The following is a 17,212-nucleotide window of genomic DNA, read 5'->3' as shown; positions in this document are numbered from 1 at the left end:
GGATAAACTTGTTATCAATGACCTAAAAACTTTGGGACAGCTGGGAGGGGTAGTGTGCACCTACATTCCAAGCAGAGGCAGATGGTTTGTCTGGTTTGGTCTACAAGGTCAGCCAGGCATAGCATGTAGCAGTGCATGCCTCACCTGACAGTGGCCATGGCAGCTCCCATCTGCAATCGCAGGACTGGGGAGGTTGAGACAGGTGGTGAGGGGTAATGAGCTTAGGCCAGCCTGGGAAAAGCAGCTTTGCTGTGTGGGCGTTAGAAAGGGGGTAAACAGACTCTCAGGGTCCCATCTCAGTCCCTCCCAGCGGACTGTCCTGACAACCCACATTTCCCAGCACCCTTTGGTCTATAGTGCAGACCCCTTAGCAGTACTTTTATGTGAGCCACTTTTTTTTTTGAAGACAGGTTCCTTTGTCCCTAGCTGTCCTGGCACTCGCTCTGTAGACCAAGGTGCCTTCAACTCAAAGAGATCCACCTGCCTCTGCCTCCCGAGAGTTGGGATTAAAGGCGTGCGCCGCCGCCGCCGCCGCCGCCGCCGCCGCCGCCGCCGCCGCCGCCGCCACCACCACCAGACTGGATTATTTTTATAAGACCTATTTTGATGTGTGAGTTTTGCCCTCATTGTTGGTCTGTGTATCACTTGCATGCCTGGTACCCATGATGGCTAGAAAAGGGGTTACAGGTCGTGCGTACTGGAATTGAACTTAAAGTCATCTCTCAAACCCGTCCTTGATGGAGTTAGGTAATGTTAATCGGCAACCTATGATTTAAGTACCAGGTCAATAGAAAACATCTTGATTTTCTGCAGTCAGGTTCAAGTGTTATTCTAGAACACCCCCCCCCTAGTGTTTTTAAGTCTCGATCTCACATTCACAATGCTAGTTGACTTAAATTTTATTAAGGTTTATTTGTGCTTCAAAACACAAAGCCCAACATCAACTTCCCAGGAAAGGCACTGTGAGAAATGCTTTTCTGGGAGCAGCCCCTGCCTCCCCAGTGCCTCCACTGCTGGCTGCCAGAGGCTTCCCAGGCTGACTGCAGTCATTTGACTCCTGGCTACTTCTGCAGACCAAACTCCAAGGTCCTTTGATGACACTCTCTCTGGGAGATTAAAGTCTACACAGCAGGGCACACAGGGTAGTAGTAACCTGGAAACAAAAAAGGAAAAACAAGTGAAGGAAGCGGCCGGTGGAGTGACTCCAAAGTGAGGAATGTGGGAACCAGCACAATCAGCCTGGGGCTCCTGCCCCTGTCATTTAGAAGGCATTGTGTGCACAGGCCACAGGCGGGACTGACAACCCAGGCTGATTAACAGGTTTGTAACTAGTTAGTTTTTTGCTTTTTTGTTTTTAAGGAGACAGGAGAAGTTTCTGGTGACAGTCCACAGGGGAGCAGAGCCAAGCAGACCTGCTCCCCTACAGGCTATGGCCTGTGAATCTCACCCAAATGCAGTTACTTTAGGTGATGAAACAGAACATGATGGCGCACACCTTTAGTCCCACTACTCGGGAGGCAGAGGCAGGAGGATCTCTGGGGGTTTGAGGCCAGCCTGGTCTACACAGTGAGTTCCAGGACAGAAACCCTGCCTCGAAAAAAGTGACAAGTAGAAAAGCTTTACACACCTACCAGTTTCCACAGGAAAGCACAACCTGAGGGCATTTGAAAATGTCACTGAAACTGTTACTAGGGCACGGTCCAACCCGGTGCCACTTGTTTCTCTCCTGCTCCTCTGCGGCCCGTCAAGCAACCATGACATTCACACAGGACAGAATCTGTACTGAAGGCTGCCAGGGTCCCAGCACCCTCTTTCCCCTAAATGTCAGGACTGCTGTGGTGCCAAGGACAGAGTCATTAAGCATTCTCATGGCACAAGCCTTACATTCCTGTCTCCTTCAAAAGAGCACATTCTTTTTCTAGAAATATGTGACAAGCAACCGTTCACTCCACAGTAAGTACAAAATGAGCCCTGGCAACATGCCCATTTCTGCTAACTCGGGGGCTCTGCCCTCAGAGCCATCACTCAAGGGAGAGGGTTACAGGGCAACCAGGCTGGCACACATCAGGTCCCAGCAGGGCACATAGCTCTCTATGGGGTCCACTCAACCCCTTATAAAGCTCGAATTTCTTCAAGCATGGAGCCACACCCCTAAGCCTCAGAACATAGTATTTTCCCTCAGCTGAAATTTTCAGACAGGGATAACTAACATCCATCACAGGCTTATGAGCTTTTTTGGAACGAAAACAAAATGGGAACATAAAACCACAAAGACGGGCCAGGCACGGTGAAGAAACCTTTAATCCCAGCACCTGATAGGCAGAAGCAGGTGGGCCTCTGTGAGTTTGAGGTCACCCAGGTCTACATATCGAGTCCCACCTGGGGCTAAACAGTAAGAGCCTGTCTCGAACTAAAGGGGGTTACAGGGAAAGCAATGGCTTCTTTTGTCACAAGGGAGCCACCTCACCCCGCACAACGCAGAGTAAGGCATAGAAGCACTGCCCTCCACCCTTCTGACCCAGGGGCAGGATAGTTACCTGGTGGCTGCCACAGCATCCCTTTCCACCCCAGAGACTTGGCCTGTACCTGGTGATAAGGAAACATACAAGGTTAAGTCTAAAGCAACTCACAGGAAAACCATGCCGGGAGCTGCCGGTCAAGCCCGGGAAGCTGAGTTTCAGATATCCATGTTCCACAGAGAGGCCCCTTGACCTTCAGACAGGGATAACTTTACATCATCATGCACTCAGCTCCCACAGGCCTACCAGCCTGAGAAATCTTTCAAAAAAGACATTTTCACATGTACATACATACATGTACATATGTGCATCATGTGCCTAGTGCCTGTAGAGACCAGAAGAGGGTGTTGGATCCCCTAGAAGTGTGATTACAGGCGGTTGGCTGCCTGAAGTGCATGCTGGGAAATGAACCCAGGCCCTCAGCAAAAGCAGGTGCTCTCAGCCTGAGCCTTTTCTCTAGCCACTCCTGTCCTCTTAAAGACAGGGTCCCGAACATTAAGCAGCCAAGGCAAGAACTACTGAGTTTGAACCTGACCTGTGCTACACAGCAAATTCAAGGTGAACTCAGGCTACAGGCCTCAGGGTGGGAAAAGATCACTCCCAGCAGCATCCATCTTATCACTGAGCCACAGTTTTTGACATGCTCTTCCAGCCCACCATAGGAATGCCTAAAATGGTTTAGGTCACCCACTACTTCAACTGGCCCACTGAAGGACAGCCACCTGTCACAGCTGCTACCAAAAGATGACATCATACAGTTTCTCCTTCCCATCTACATGTACAAAAGCAAACATGAGGTTTTCTGTTTAGACTAAGATCAGAAATCTACGCCAAGAGCCTCTTAAAATAGCCGGCACTCTAATCTTGCTGTATGAGGATCCCAAAGTACAAAGTAGAACAGATCATCAAACTGTTTCTGTCTGCCTGCTCTCAGACTTCCCACAAGGTTCTTCATTCCATTCCAGAACCATTCGCATTCACCAGCAGAGGTGGACCCAGGAAATGCTTTTTAGGTGTTGGGAGATACAATAAGGTTTAGGAACCATTAATTCTGCTTTTTCAAAAGACACAGGGTTCTGTGCCACTATCAGCTAGCAGGCCAAAATCTTTAACCTAAAATGCAATTCCAGCTCAGCACATAAAGGAGCTGAAACAAAAACTCAGGCCGAGTCATCCTGACTAATAAACACATGCCATGGCACATGCAAAAGAAATACAATCTTTACGTAAGCACAAGGCTCTAAGGTTTGACCTCTATCCCAACGCCCCCACCAGAAAACTATAAATGCAGTTTATAGGAGTTCCTTAACCTCAGCTCTACTGACAAGTTGGGTATAAGTCTTTCTAATGGTGGCCCTGTGCCTTGAAGGACAGTCACCCAGCATCAATTAGATGTCCCCTGGAAGCCAGTAGCTGCTTATGTAACTTTGGGCAGAATCCCCTAAGCCTCAGTCTACATGGCAGCAAAGTGGGGGATGCTCTTACATTCTCACATGTTAAACACAGCTTATGAGGGCAGTTAGGTCCCGTGTTTCTTCCCCCCACCCCCGCAAATTTAACAATCCTTCCAGGCAACCCAACCCCTGCCACTCTATGAGAAAGTCTTACCACACACGGCACTGGCACTAAGTTCCCATGTGCCACATCTCATGACGTCATCTCCAGGAGACAACTCCAATCTAAAAGAGAAATTAAGACAAGGGAGTTCATTCTAACAGAAGCAACCCTGTGCCGTTTGCTCTCCAAACAGGTGTTAAGAAGTTGAGCCTCAGGAAACCACAATCCTTCACAAAAGATGCCATTTCAGCCAGGGATAACTACATCATCCTCGGCTCAACCAATGAACACTCCTAAATCCCAGCCAACCCCAAACTCATGTTCCAAGTATCTCCCCTTCCTTCGTCCCGTCCACTGTGTCATCCCTGCTGACTTCAGGAGTGACACTTGGCGGCCCCAAGTCACACTGGCACAGCCCCTCTTCTAGACTGGGGAGAAACTCTTACCGAAGGGGGATCACGGCTCAACACGCGCTTCTAGCGGGACTTCGGAAGTGCGCACGCAGCAGACGCCCACCGTCCATCTCCGCCTCCCCACTCACTCGGCGGCCACACCGGTCCGTGAGCGCTTGGGAACCAGGCCGCTACTCCTGAGATGGCACCTGAAGCTTTGCTCGCCCGGCGTCTCTACAGGTGCCAGAGGCACGCCTTCGAGAAGGAAAAAGAAAACCATGCCATCTGTAAAACCACGGGTCCTGCGGTCTCTACACAACGGCAGGCACTTCCGGCGGGCGGCACCCGTTTGCACGCGACAAGGCATGGAATGGAAGGCCAGCACCCTCGAGCACCCCAGGGCCGCATGCCCCGCGCGTGGCTGGCTGCGAGGCCCGGGGGCTGGAAGGAGCCCCACAAGGCGGGAACTGGAAGCCTAAAACGGGCTTCAGTCCTCTGCCACATAAGACGTCCCACAGCCCGGAAAACGCTTTCGTAACACAGAACCCCGGGCTTAACACCTTAACAGCAAAGCGGGGGAAGGGCTCCGGAGCACGAGGAGGAGGGACCAGGCATTTCCCCTCTTCCGCAGCTTACCAGCACGCAACGCCCCAGCCCGTCCAGCGAGTGCACCACGGACCCAAGCGGCCATGGCTCCCACACACGCGGCGGCCCACCCCGGAAAGGGCGCCGCTGCGCCTGCGCGCGGTCTTCCCACCCGAGTCTCGCCGGCGCTCTCGCGATGCTGAGGAGGGCCTGATGGGAAATGTAGTTCTAAACCAACCGTTGCCGAGAGTGCAGAGAAGGGGTAAGGGTGGTGGCCGCCACCAGGGGCAGCAGAGGTTCCTGGGGTGGGAAGTTCGGTTCTGTGGGCAACCTCGGCGGTCCCTGGCTAAGGCCGGGGAGGCGGAGAATGTTTGAGGGCGCAGGGACCGACGAGGAAACCGAGGCTCGTCGTTAACCGCTCTGCGCGTTTTAGCTGGGGTGCAGAGGCGTCGCTTGGCTTTGCAGGGACTCGCCAGCTGCGTCGGAGACGGGGGGCGAGCGGGTGCAAGCGGCAGGGGGCGCTCGAGCCTGCGGAGGACACGGTTCCTGACGGGAGAGCCCCAGCTCCAGGCTGTCACCCCCAGGAGCCCGAGGGGACCTCGCCTGCAGTGACAGCCGACCTCGGGGCCATATGAGCTGGGGATAAAATGATTTGGACAGAGGTGTTGAGCGTGAGGGTTAGGGGAAGGAGAGGCGCCCAGAAGAACGACATACCCCAGTGTGGGAATGGGCTCAGCTCAGGGTTGCAACCAGTCGCCTTAGTATCTGCCACGTGTGCTGTTTTGGTGGCTCTTGGGTTACACCTCGAACGGTTGCTAGGAGACCTCCCCTCCCCACTTTGTTGCTCTCTTGCTGAGTGAGGTGGGTGGACTGCGGTCCAGATGCCACTAGGGGTCGCTTATCAAGGTTTAGTTTGTGTCCTCGGAGACGGGCTTGGTCTCTGGTGAGAGTGGAGAAAACTGTAGTTTCACATCTGAGAAGGGAGCAGGGGCCCTAAGTGATCGGCCATTGAGCCAGAATCTTGCTTCTCTGTTAGCGAGAGACTCCCAACCAGACTCCTAAATGAGGAGCCGGTTTTCCTAGTCATGTCCCCAAGGTTTTCTTTCCATGCCTTTCTGAGTGTCACCTTCAGTCACTATCCTGGCTTCATTTTTTTTTTTTTTTTTAAATAGGGCAAAATGGCAAGGTCGGGCCAGAGCTTACACCTCTTTAGAATCTTAAATTTGCAAGATCAGAGAGGCCTTGTATTCATAACGCTTACCCATTCTCCTGGAATAGGACTCTGTAGCATTTAGCCTGTACCATTTTTTTAATGTGGAAATCTGTTGCCAACACATACTCTCCACGGCCATATTTGCTTACATTTATCTCCTTTAATTTGATTGTGAATGCTTCATGAGCAAGGGGACTGAGCTTAATATTTTCTTCTTAATTTCTTCACAGTGCTGGGTTTCATGTTTGGCTGTCTTCTCACAGAATGTTCCAAGGAGATAATCACTAATTTATTCAGCAAGAACACAGGCCCTTGAATTTGCCTGTCTTACCCTCGATTATTTTGTCTGAAAGGAAGGATGCATTTTCTCCCAGCACACTAAGTTCTTTCACTTGAGGCTTGCCGAGGGAATTGTTCTGCCGACAAGATGGCAACAGTAGTCAGTGCTCGGTGGCATTTGCCAGGGGGCCGTTCACTGTGTTGCGTCCTTTGGTCCTCACAATCTAGGAAGCACTGCCATCCTCACCCTGCTTGCCAGATGAGGAAGTACGTGCCGAGAGACGAGGTTACTATTTAAAGTCTCTAGTGTGGCACCCTTGGTTTGATCTCGGCCTGAGGGGTTCATGCTTTCCACTAAGCTGCTCCGTACCCAGAGTGAGTTGATCTAATATGGAAGACCTTTCCTAAGGCGAGAGGAAGAACGGGGGGGGGGGGGTTGGGGGCCTTTTAAAGTATGTGTGTAATATGTTTGCAGGTGACATAGAGGTCAGAGATCAACTTGGGTTCTCAAACATCCCCCACCTTATTTATTCACTCATTTATTTACTTACAGAAAAAAAAAATCTCCCATTAAACCTAGAGCTTGCCGATTTGGCTAGACTGACTGGCCAGTGAGATCCAGGGGCGGATTACAGGCATGGGCTACCTTACTCAGTTTATCCTTGTGTTCTGTTTGTTTATTTTGTGTGTGTGGAGGGGGTGGGGTGTGGGGGATGTTTTTCCTGCATGTATGTCAGATTGCCGCTGAAAAGGGAGTTGCAGTTGTGAAGTTTCTGGGAAGAGAACCTGGGTCTTCCCGAAGAGCAACCGAGCCATTTCTCCAGCCCCTGCAGCTGGCTTCTTGTGTGAGTGTCGGGGATCTGGGCTCATGTCCCCTGTCTGGGTGGCAAGTACTTTGCCAAATGAACCTTGTCCCCAGCTGCAGATTTTCTGTAGTTGGAGACTAATTAAAACAATGTTGACTGAGGAATGCCGAGCACCTGCTTTTGTTGGTGTGAGCCACAAGGAGGCAGAGTGAAGGTGAGCATCTGTAGGAGCCACCTAATGGGAGACTGACTGTGAGGTTTTGGGCTCTAGCAGCATTGGGGTGGGGGATTGCTAATTGCCAGCTAGCGAAGAGAGAGGCCTCTGTTCCTAGCGCCTCCCTCTGCCACAAGTGCGTGCGTGCGTGGGTTCCCTACCCGACAGGACACACTTTCCCCTGCACAGTTCGTTTGTACATCATGGACCCGCCAGACACACAAGCGCTGGGGTTGCCACCAGCAAGCTGGGCAGTGGCCAAGAGGCTGGAGCAGACTCCAAGAGGCCTTGTGCCTGAGCTCACACGAGGCACAACTGTGTAGGCAGTCTAGAAATAACTGGAGAGACTTCAAAGAGTGCATCTTGATTCCTGAATGAGCGGCCGAGGATGGAGCTGCTCAGAATGAAGTGCTAACCTTCATTCCTGTGACCTCATCTGCACCCCGCTGGCTGCTGAGACCCAGCACCATCTGAGTGGCGTGCCCTGTAGCCATTTTACGAGACTAGTGCGGGTCACTGTTACCATTGTAGAGAACCACAGTCCAGTGCTAATCGTCACAAGTGGACAAGCTGACTATGGCCCCAGTGCCTTGAGAGACCCAACCCCAGCGGCGTGCACGGGGTGAGGGGGTGGGGAGGTCAACCACTGGCTGGCCCGCTGCGCTGGCACTGGCGTGGCATCTGAAACCCCCAGCAAGAAAGCAGCCTTGAGAGTCCCTTCTTCGCTCCAAAGGGAACCTGTGATTTTATTGATGAGACTGTGAAGGAGGGGCTGGGAGTGTCCTCCTGGCAGAGGGCTGCTTACATTGAAGCAGCAACAACAGTTATTTGATTTCACAGGAAGTCTGTCTTCATGCAGGCATGCTGGTGGCTGGCCTGGAAGCTGGTCTAACTCCATCTTGTCTCCAATACAATTCTAGCCAAGTTTGGGGAATTCTTTAGAAACAACAGCCTCTCTTCTGGCTCTGGGACACTGTAGAGATGGGATGCTTGGGCTTGCCACAGCCGCCTGGAATCTGTAAGACTTCCTTCAAAGCAAGAGCCAAAAATGCCTCTGAAGATGGATTGGAAAGAAGGGGTCCTTGAGGCTGCCGGCAAGCTGCTCAGATAGCCAGTCCTGAAGCCCTTGGCTTTTACCTCTCATTTTTTTGGAGACTTTCATGTTATTTCTGTAAGTAGGATATGCCTTAAAAGTTCCAATGACATTCAGAACATGAGATACAAGAAACATGTCATGGCTTAAATCGTTTCAAGTTGGAGTTCTGTCAATCATGATAAATGATAGTGACATTTGCCACGTCTTCATAAAGAGTTCCCTGGAAGAAGCTGAGCATGGTGGCGCACGCCTTTAATCCCAGCACTCAGGAGGCAGAGGCAGGTGGACCTCTGTGAGTTTGAGGCCATCCAGAGCTACACGATGAGATTCTGTTTCAACAAACAAAAAACGAAGCACACGTAGGAGAAGCCACCCTATCTGCAAAGTTGTTCCCTCTAGTAAAATCTGTACTTAAAGACAGATTTTTGAAAATAAACAAATGTGAAGAATGTGAGATATTGTCTGGACCTCATCTGTTTCCTGGACATGTCTCCCCATTCCCGGAAATCCTGCCTTCTCCATGTTGCGTAAGCTTTGCTTGTGATGGTGTCTGTTCCCTTTGCTTTGACTTCCCGTCCCCTCCTCCCCTTCTCTGCTTTCTGTTTAAGATGAGATTCCAGCAGGTGGTTTAGCATGTGCAGTGATATCAGACCAGCCTAGCGCAACTGAACCCAGCTTGAATAACTCTGGGCAGGTTACTCACCTACCTCTAGCCTCATCTCTCTTTTTTGTTTGTCTGTTTTTGTTTTGTTTTGCAAGACAGGGCCTCACTGTGTAGCTCTGCTTGTTCCGGAACTCAGTAGACCAGGCTGGCCTCGAACTCACAGAGATCTGCTTGCCTCTGCAGCCGGGTTTCTGGGATCAAAGGCGTGCGCCACTGCACTGTCTCTAGCCTCATCTTTACAGCAAGGGAGGAGGAGGATGAACGCACAGGATTGACTGTCTTAAGACTGCATATCCAAAGCACTTATACAGCGCCCGGCGCAAAGTAAGTGCGCCACGTGGGAACTCTCATAACATTCGTTATCCCGCTATATTTATATTTATGGGCACGTGTGTATGCCTGCTTGAGTTTACATGCACTGCGTGTGCAGATGCCACAGAGGCAACGGCGCATCAGATGGTAGTGAGCACGTGATGTGGATGCTGTACCTGAACCGGAGTCCTCTGAAAGCAACTTGGCATTTAACTGCTGAGCAGACGCGTCATAATTTCCTTCCTCCTCCCCGCTCCCTTTCAGGCATTGAACCCGGGGCTTATCCAGCCAAGACAAGTGCCCCTCCACTCTTTTTGGATTTCACTGAAGTTGAACAGTCTGACTTTGAACTTGTCGGCGTCTGGCATTAGAGGCCAGCGCCACGTTTGCTTATATCTTACTTTTTTTTTTCTTTTTTGCCCGACTATGAGGAAATAATGATTAGGTATCCACTCTTGATTTGCTTTTACCCTGTAAGCCATCTTTACTGAGGTATAAAACACATTCAAAATTCACTGCTAGGGTCCAGTAAGCAAACGCATGCATACAAGCGTAATCCCAATAAGATTCGAAACCTTTTACTACCCTGAGAGCCCGTATGCTTTTTTATGTTGCTGTTGCTTTTACAGTCAGTTCCCATATCCAGCCCTGGCCTGGGTCAACCATCCCTCCCTACTCTGCCCTATCGATTGCCCTCCCCTCCCCCCCTTAAAAAATGTGCTAACTGTTGAACTGTAAAAGTGTTGGTTTGGTTTACTTTTGGTTTTTCAAGACAAGAGCTTCTCTGTGTTGCCCTGGCTGTCCTGGCCCTGAACTCGGAGATCCGCCTGCCTCCCAAGTGCTGAGATTAAAGCCGTGAGGCATCACTGCCCGGCTTGTTTTGTTTTTTGTAAAAGTTCTTTTAAGAGTCCCTGGAACTAGAGTTACAGGAGTTGTGAGCCGCCACATGGATCCTGGGAATGGAACTCCAGTCTCCTGAAGAGCAGCTGTAACTACTGAGCCGGCTCTCCAGCCCCTGAGCTGTACAAGTTCTTCATTCTATTTTTAAAACTATTTTATTTCCTTACTTTTATATGTGTGCGTATGTGTCTACATACGTTCATGGGCAGCACATACATGTGAGAAGCCTCCAAGTTCAGAAGAGGGCATCAGACCTGTAACAGACTGCTGCGGGTGGCCCCGGGGGTGGGCGAGGGGCCTGAGACCTGAACCCTGGTCCTCTGCAAGAGCAGCAACACTTTGCCTTGGGGCTGTATCTACTCTAGGTTTTTGTTTTGTTTGTGAGACAGGGTCTCACTCTGTAGCCTGAAGCTCCCTGTGTAGACCAAGCTGGCCTGAAGCTCACTGTGTAGACCAGGCTAGCCTGAAGCTCATTGTATAGACCAGGCTGGCCTCAGAATCACAGGGCTCCACCTGTCTCTGCTCCCAAGTGCACCGCAGTGTCGAGCTTGTTCGGGGGTTTGTTTGTTAGTTGCGGGTGGCACCGAGGACTGAACCCCGGGCCTTGCACGTGCTAGTCCAGCACCCCACCACTGAGCCACAGCCCAGCCACTCGTCTCCAGACACTTGCTGGGCCGATGTTCCCTCCCAGTCTTGACGCGTCTGTGTTTACTTCTGCTGGAGTGCAGTTGCTTCTTCTCTTTGTGTTTTCTGTGTCCTGTTGAATCTTCATTGCTGCTTCTAAGTGTCACCACGAATGTCACACTGTCTCTTCCCTGAGCACCAGTCAGGGGTTGTCTCTGAGCAGAGGCCGAGACAGCCACAGGGTCACTGAGTGTGCCAGCCGCTGTCATGCCTGTTTCTTACATCTTGTCCAGTTTCTGGTTGGATCTGACAGGTGCTCCAAGTCTGGCTTTGTACCCTGCACACAGACACCTCATAAATGTTGGTCACACAGTCCGCCACAGCCTGTCTCGGTGGGCACAATCCAGGGGGCACCTGGAGACCATCTGCTGCCTCGCTTCATCTCCCTCCAGCTCGTTTCCCGAGGAGACCTTACTTCTTTGCGGCTCAGCACCAGGCCATGTAGAATTAACGTGTTTTCTGACGGGGAAACTGAGGTCTAGAGGACAAAGGTCATTTGAGTTGGCAGAGCTGAGCCAGCAGAACTAGACTTCCTGGCCAGGATCTTCCCATGGCCCTAAGCAGCAGGGCAGGGAAGGCGGCTGTCATTGCTGCATCGCTCCCAGAAACTCTTGATATTTGTCTGCGGTGGCCTCTCGCTGCATCCTTGTAAATAAACAGAAGAATACATACTTTCTTAGTGCTTAATACGCATCTGAGTGTGTGTGTGTGTGTGTGTGTGTGTGTGTGTGTGTGTGTGTGCCGGCGCGTGCGTGCGTGTGTGCATGCATGTCAGCATAGGAATGAGACCGGCACCTTGACTGGCTCATAAGCTCAGAGTCTGTCATTAAATCCTTTTGTTTGTTTGCATTTTCAAAGCCATGCCTTGATCTTAACCGCCCCCCCCCCCAGGAGGCACAGGTATCTCCCAGAGAGGGTCTGTGGTCCTAATGGAGGTCAGTGGGTCCCTGCAGCCACCTTCTTGCACCCCATGCCCTGCACACTCCCACTGGTAAACAAACAGGCCAGAGCTGCTGCCTCCCTCAGCCCTCCTCCTCTGCAGCCAGGCTGCTGCTGGCTGTCACCCCTCCCCAGGGACGAGTGGCAAGTGACTGTGATGGCCCTGCTGCCTGTCACCCCCACCAGGGGCCACCACTTCCCATTTCCCACACAGATCCTAAGGAGGCGGAGGTGGGCTGGGCCGGGCTCTTCTTGCTGTCCTTAGCTGGCAAGCAAGGACTAGCCTTTCCCATCCCAGGATCTGGCCTGCCTTTGATTGACAGGTGCCTGAAAACAGCAGCCTGTTTCTCATTTCTCATTCCTCACTGCTCAACAGGAAACCCCGGCAACCCTGGCCCACCTGCAGACAGGCAGGCAGGCAGGTCCACAGCTCCAAGCCCTGTGTCCTTGTGGGTAGGTCACACCCTGAATTTCTGCACAGCCCTCATGTCCAGACTCAAGACCTCCGTGCCATCAGCCTTGGCACCAGATTCTCAGGCACGGGTCCTGGCTCTCACCGCCAGCTGTGACCTTGGCTAGATTCTGTGAACTTCACTTGCCTTATTAGGTAAATGAGGCTAACAACGGCTCCTGCCTCATCAATGAGACCGAGCTTATAAATAAGGCACTGGGCACGGTGCCTGGCGTATAATAAGTGTCTGATCCATATTAGCCATTATCAACACTGTCATTAGTGTCGTTAGCATCGTTAGTGTAAGATCCAGCATAGCCACTCTGCCCTTCTTGTTTTCTGGCTCACAAAGAAACAGCACTTTCCTCACGCCCTGGGCTTCTCCTCCTTAACAGCAAAGCCCCGCGAAGAGCCCTGCCTGCCCGCAGGGCCCGCAGAGCCAGGGAAGTGAAGCGCCCTGGCCTGCTCTGGCCTGCCTCTAACTGGGCCCCAGGTCTCACACAGTCTGGGATTGGCCGGCATTCTGCCATACTCCACACCATACACACTTTACACACTTGGGGTGGGTGAGCTCCCCAAAGCCGCCTCTGCACTTTAGGGTGGCACAGGGCGCCGACAGCTGCTGAAGCCGCCGGGACACACTGCAGCACCTCGTTCTCTGGGCACGCTCCCGTCTCCAGGAGGGGCCCGCAGCAATCCCGAGTGTCAGTCCCAGAAGCAGCAGCGGCCGGCAGCACCCCCTGCTGAGGCTGCTGCCCTTCGGCCCTGTCACTCAGGCTCTCCCCAGCAGAGAGATTAGCATCCAGACAAGGGAGGGGAGCTATCAGGGTGATGGGCTCCTGTCCTCAGCAGCTGAGACAGGTTAGCAAAGCCTGTCACAGGTAGGGAAGGGTCTGGGCTGAGACGGCCGGCCTTCTGCACACACAGGCCCTCACCTGCCCCTCCAGCTCCCCTGTCCTCTGCCTCTTCCCATATCCAGCTGCACTGGGTATGGAGAGAGGGAAGGGAGTATGATGGGGTGAGGAGGGGATGAGCCAGGGACTCGCAGACACTCACTACTGTTCTAAGTACCGCTCACATTGGCTCACCCTCACAGCAACTGGCTCTGTCTTATGGATGAGAAACGGAACAGAGACGCGCTACAACCTACCCAAGAGCACAGAGAATGGAGTGGCAGCAGAGCCCTGGCTCCAGTCCCTTTTATTACCCTGTCAGAGGCAGCACCCACAACAGCAGCCACACCAGCACCCAGCACCCAGCACCCACACACCAGCACCCACACCAGCACCCACACCAGCAGCCACACCAGCAGCCAGCACCCACACACCAGCACCCACAGCAGCACCCACACCAGCACCCACACCAGCAGCCACACCAGCAGCCACGCCAGCAGCCACGCCAGCAGCCACACCAGCAGCCAGCACCCACACCAGCAGCCACACCAGCACCCACGCCAGCACCCACACCAGCAGCCACACCAGCACCCACAGCAGCACCCAGCACTCCACACACCAGCAGCCACACCAGCAGCCACACCAGCAGCCACTCATCTCTTTGTCTCAGCCCTGTCTCTCTTAGCTCTCTGTCCACCAAGCACATGAATGTTCCTGCTCCTATTTCCAAATAGCAGCTATTTCTAAGGAAACGGGAAAGGAAAAGGCTTGGCCTCTGTGAGGACAGTGTCATGGCCAGAGTTAATTGACACCCCATCAAACTTGGCCTGTGTGATGGGAGTTAGTGGGCTCAGGGAGGGCACCTGGGCAGTGGGCATCTCCTGTGGAGGAGTTCCGGGAGACAGAGGGCTCCTCCTGTGGACCAGTTCTGGGATGAGGGAGGGCTCCTGGTTGGGGACACCCTTGCCAGAGGAGTTCCGAGCTGAGGGAAGGAACATCATCAGCAGGGACTACAAATGTGCAGACTGTACAGAGAGCCCAGGGTGGGAGAGGCCCTGGGAATAAGCCGAGCGAGCGTGGGCAGGGTGTGCGGGGAAGGTGTAAACACAGTCTGCTCTCACCGAAGCCAGTCTGCTCCCTGGGGAGAGGGCCCCTCCCTCCCAGCCCACATGGCACCCCAGCTGCCAGGGCCCAGGGAGTCACATCCCCCACCCCTGGCCCCTTTCCATCCCAACCTCGTCCTTCCCTCGTGTGCAATGGATCTGCAGAGGAGACTCGCAGAACAGTGCCGCAGAGGCGCTGTCCTATGGAAGTGTGTCAGGGCTGGGAGCAGCCTGTACCACTCTGCGACCTTGGCCTGACAATTTCTTGGACCATTGGAAGGAGGCGGGCAACGTGGAAATGGCAGAGACCAGAATCAAGGGTGATGTGACAGGAATGTGGTGAATATAGAGAATGAGGCCAAAGCTGGGATCAGAGAGCAGATATGGGCAGGCCCCCAGGAACAGTGCCCCTGGCCATCAGCCTGGCAGACCTGTCGTGCTAGAAGGGCTCATGTCTCCCCGAGAAAAACGGGCTGACAGGAGCTGACCGTCGGCCATAGGCTCATGGCCTGAGTCAGGTGGACACTCTGGTAGGCTCTTTCCCCTGATGTGACCCCGCCACACACACACACACACACACACACACACTGACACACACTCACCTCACACACTCACACACATCCACATCCATACACACTCTCTCACACTCACACTCACGTCACACACACTCACACACATTCACCTCACACTCACACACCACTCACACACTCACACACGCACTCACACCTCACACACATCCATACACACTCTATCACACTCACACACATACCACTCACACACTCACACACTGACACACACTCTCACACACACTCACACACACACACACTGACACACACACTCACACACTCACACACACTCATCTCACACACACCACTCACACTCACACACGCACTCACACTCACCTCACACACATCCATACACACTCTATCACACTCACACACTCACGCACCCACACACTGACACACACTCACCTCACACACACCCATATTCACTCTCTCACACACTCACACACTCACGCACTGACACACACACTCACCTCACACACACCCATACACACTCACACTCACACACATACTCACACACACCCACACACTCTCACACTCACACACATCCACACACTCACACACACACACACACCCCTCTGTGCCCTACTGAGGGCAGCTCCCACACAACTGCCTGTGTCCATGCCTAAGCCAGCCTCCCTGCAGTACCAGCAACCTCTCCCAGTAGGTAGCTCCCCTCAGCTGCGGCAACCCTCACCCTTTCTCTCCCTCCACGGAAGTGGAGTAGCCCCGAGACCCTGCTGTCTAGGGCTTCTTCTGTGGCTTGAAAGTCTGGGGCAGAGGCTGGCCAGGCAGAAGCATAGGGAGGCTGGATGGGGAGAGAGATGCTTGGGGTGGGGGTGGCTTTTGAGGATGAATGGCTCCCAGACGGTCAGGAGCAGCTGCCCGCAGGGTAAGCCTGGATCTGGGAGCAGGAGCGGAAATGTGCTTTTACCTCCGCTCTGGACTGGGCGGCACAGGACAGCAAAGGGAGAAACGGCAGAGCTGCTGGGGGCAGAGACGCTGCCACTGAGTTACCGAGCAGTCAGCACAGCGACAAAAACAGGTGCCACGCTTGCTTTCCCTTCCCACACGCCGCCGCCCATCTGGAGCGCGCACATGCGTGCACACGCACACGCAGACACACACAGAGCACACTCAGAACACAAGCTGGTGTTTGCTCCCATCCAGCTTCAGGCAGACGTGCCACAGATCCAGCTGGCCCTTCTTACTGATAATTTCAGGAGAGCAGCCAATGACAGGCTGAGTTCTAGGGCCTGAAAAGAGGCAGATGCCACAGGAATGTACATCACTGCAGCAAAGTGACATGACGCAGCCCTAGACCACAGGGGTTTAACGGAACAGCTCCAGAGCTGACAGAGAGCCCCTTCTGACGAGCAGATGCAGTCGAGTAGGGGGTGAGCTTGAAACCCCACCTAACAGTGTGGTGATGGTGGATGGGCTTTTCCCGGTGCCGTCTTGAGTGTGTATCATAGATGCTAGGACTTTCGTCTGTGGGCTATGGTCAGGATTGGATAGGAGAACGAACCCCGGAGCCCCCATGGCTGAGCCCAGGCTACCATTTATCCTTCCCTGGCATCCCAAGTCTTCTCGCACTCTGTTTGCCCCTGGTCCTTGCCTGGGATGCTGAGTTTCCCTGAAGTTAGCCTGGGGGAGCCTGGAAAGTCTTCCCCAGCCTGGTGGTTCCTCAGAATAGGAACTCGGGAATGGGAGCTCAGGAAGCACAAGCATCCATGCTCTTCCTGCAGGCGCCTTGCTGGGGAGCTCTATCGTCACGGCCTGTCTAGGAGCGGACCTGTGGGGTAGGGGGAAAAGCCTACCTCTCTACGGCTGCTTTTCCCATTCTCCGTGATGCTGCTGCTCCCAGCCTCACAGCATCCTCCTGGGGTAGCAGGTGAACCAGGACTCCAGCTAGAACGGAAAGCCAAGAAAGCTCACTGCCCCTTCCCATGCCCGGAGGTGGGATGTGTATTTCAGTGTGGCCCATCCCAGACCCTCTCCCTTAGAGCTGAGCACAGCCCTTAGGACATAGCTCAGCTGCC

The 17,212-nt window shown here is 53.3% G+C and overlaps 1 long non-coding RNA gene and 3 other non-coding genes across 4 annotated transcripts; all 4 read right to left on the bottom strand.

Moving 5' to 3' along the window:
• Positions 1-895: 895 nt before the first annotated feature.
• Positions 896-5,159, bottom strand: LOC127221558 (uncharacterized). Its single transcript, XR_007834454.1, has 5 exons — positions 5,105-5,159; positions 4,523-4,723; positions 4,128-4,198; positions 2,538-2,586; positions 896-1,153 (listed from the first exon to the last, which is right to left on the bottom strand). It is a non-coding gene; the product is annotated as an uncharacterized LOC127221558 (long non-coding RNA).
• On the bottom strand, positions 2,152-2,227 carry LOC127221928 (small nucleolar RNA R38). Its single transcript, XR_007834509.1, has one exon. It is a non-coding gene; the product is annotated as a small nucleolar RNA R38 (small nucleolar RNA).
• LOC127221935 (small nucleolar RNA R38) lies at positions 2,671-2,750 on the bottom strand. Its single transcript, XR_007834510.1, has one exon. It is a non-coding gene; the product is annotated as a small nucleolar RNA R38 (small nucleolar RNA).
• Positions 4,281-4,356, bottom strand: LOC127221923 (small nucleolar RNA R38). Its single transcript, XR_007834508.1, has one exon. It is a non-coding gene; the product is annotated as a small nucleolar RNA R38 (small nucleolar RNA).
• Positions 5,160-17,212: the final 12,053 nt, after the last annotated feature.

Source organism: Phodopus roborovskii, unplaced genomic scaffold (assembly GCF_943737965.1).
Source record: "Phodopus roborovskii unplaced genomic scaffold, PHOROB, whole genome shotgun sequence".
Lineage (NCBI taxonomy): Eukaryota > Metazoa > Chordata > Mammalia > Rodentia > Cricetidae > Phodopus > Phodopus roborovskii.
This window is presented reverse-complemented; position numbering and strand designations above follow the sequence as displayed.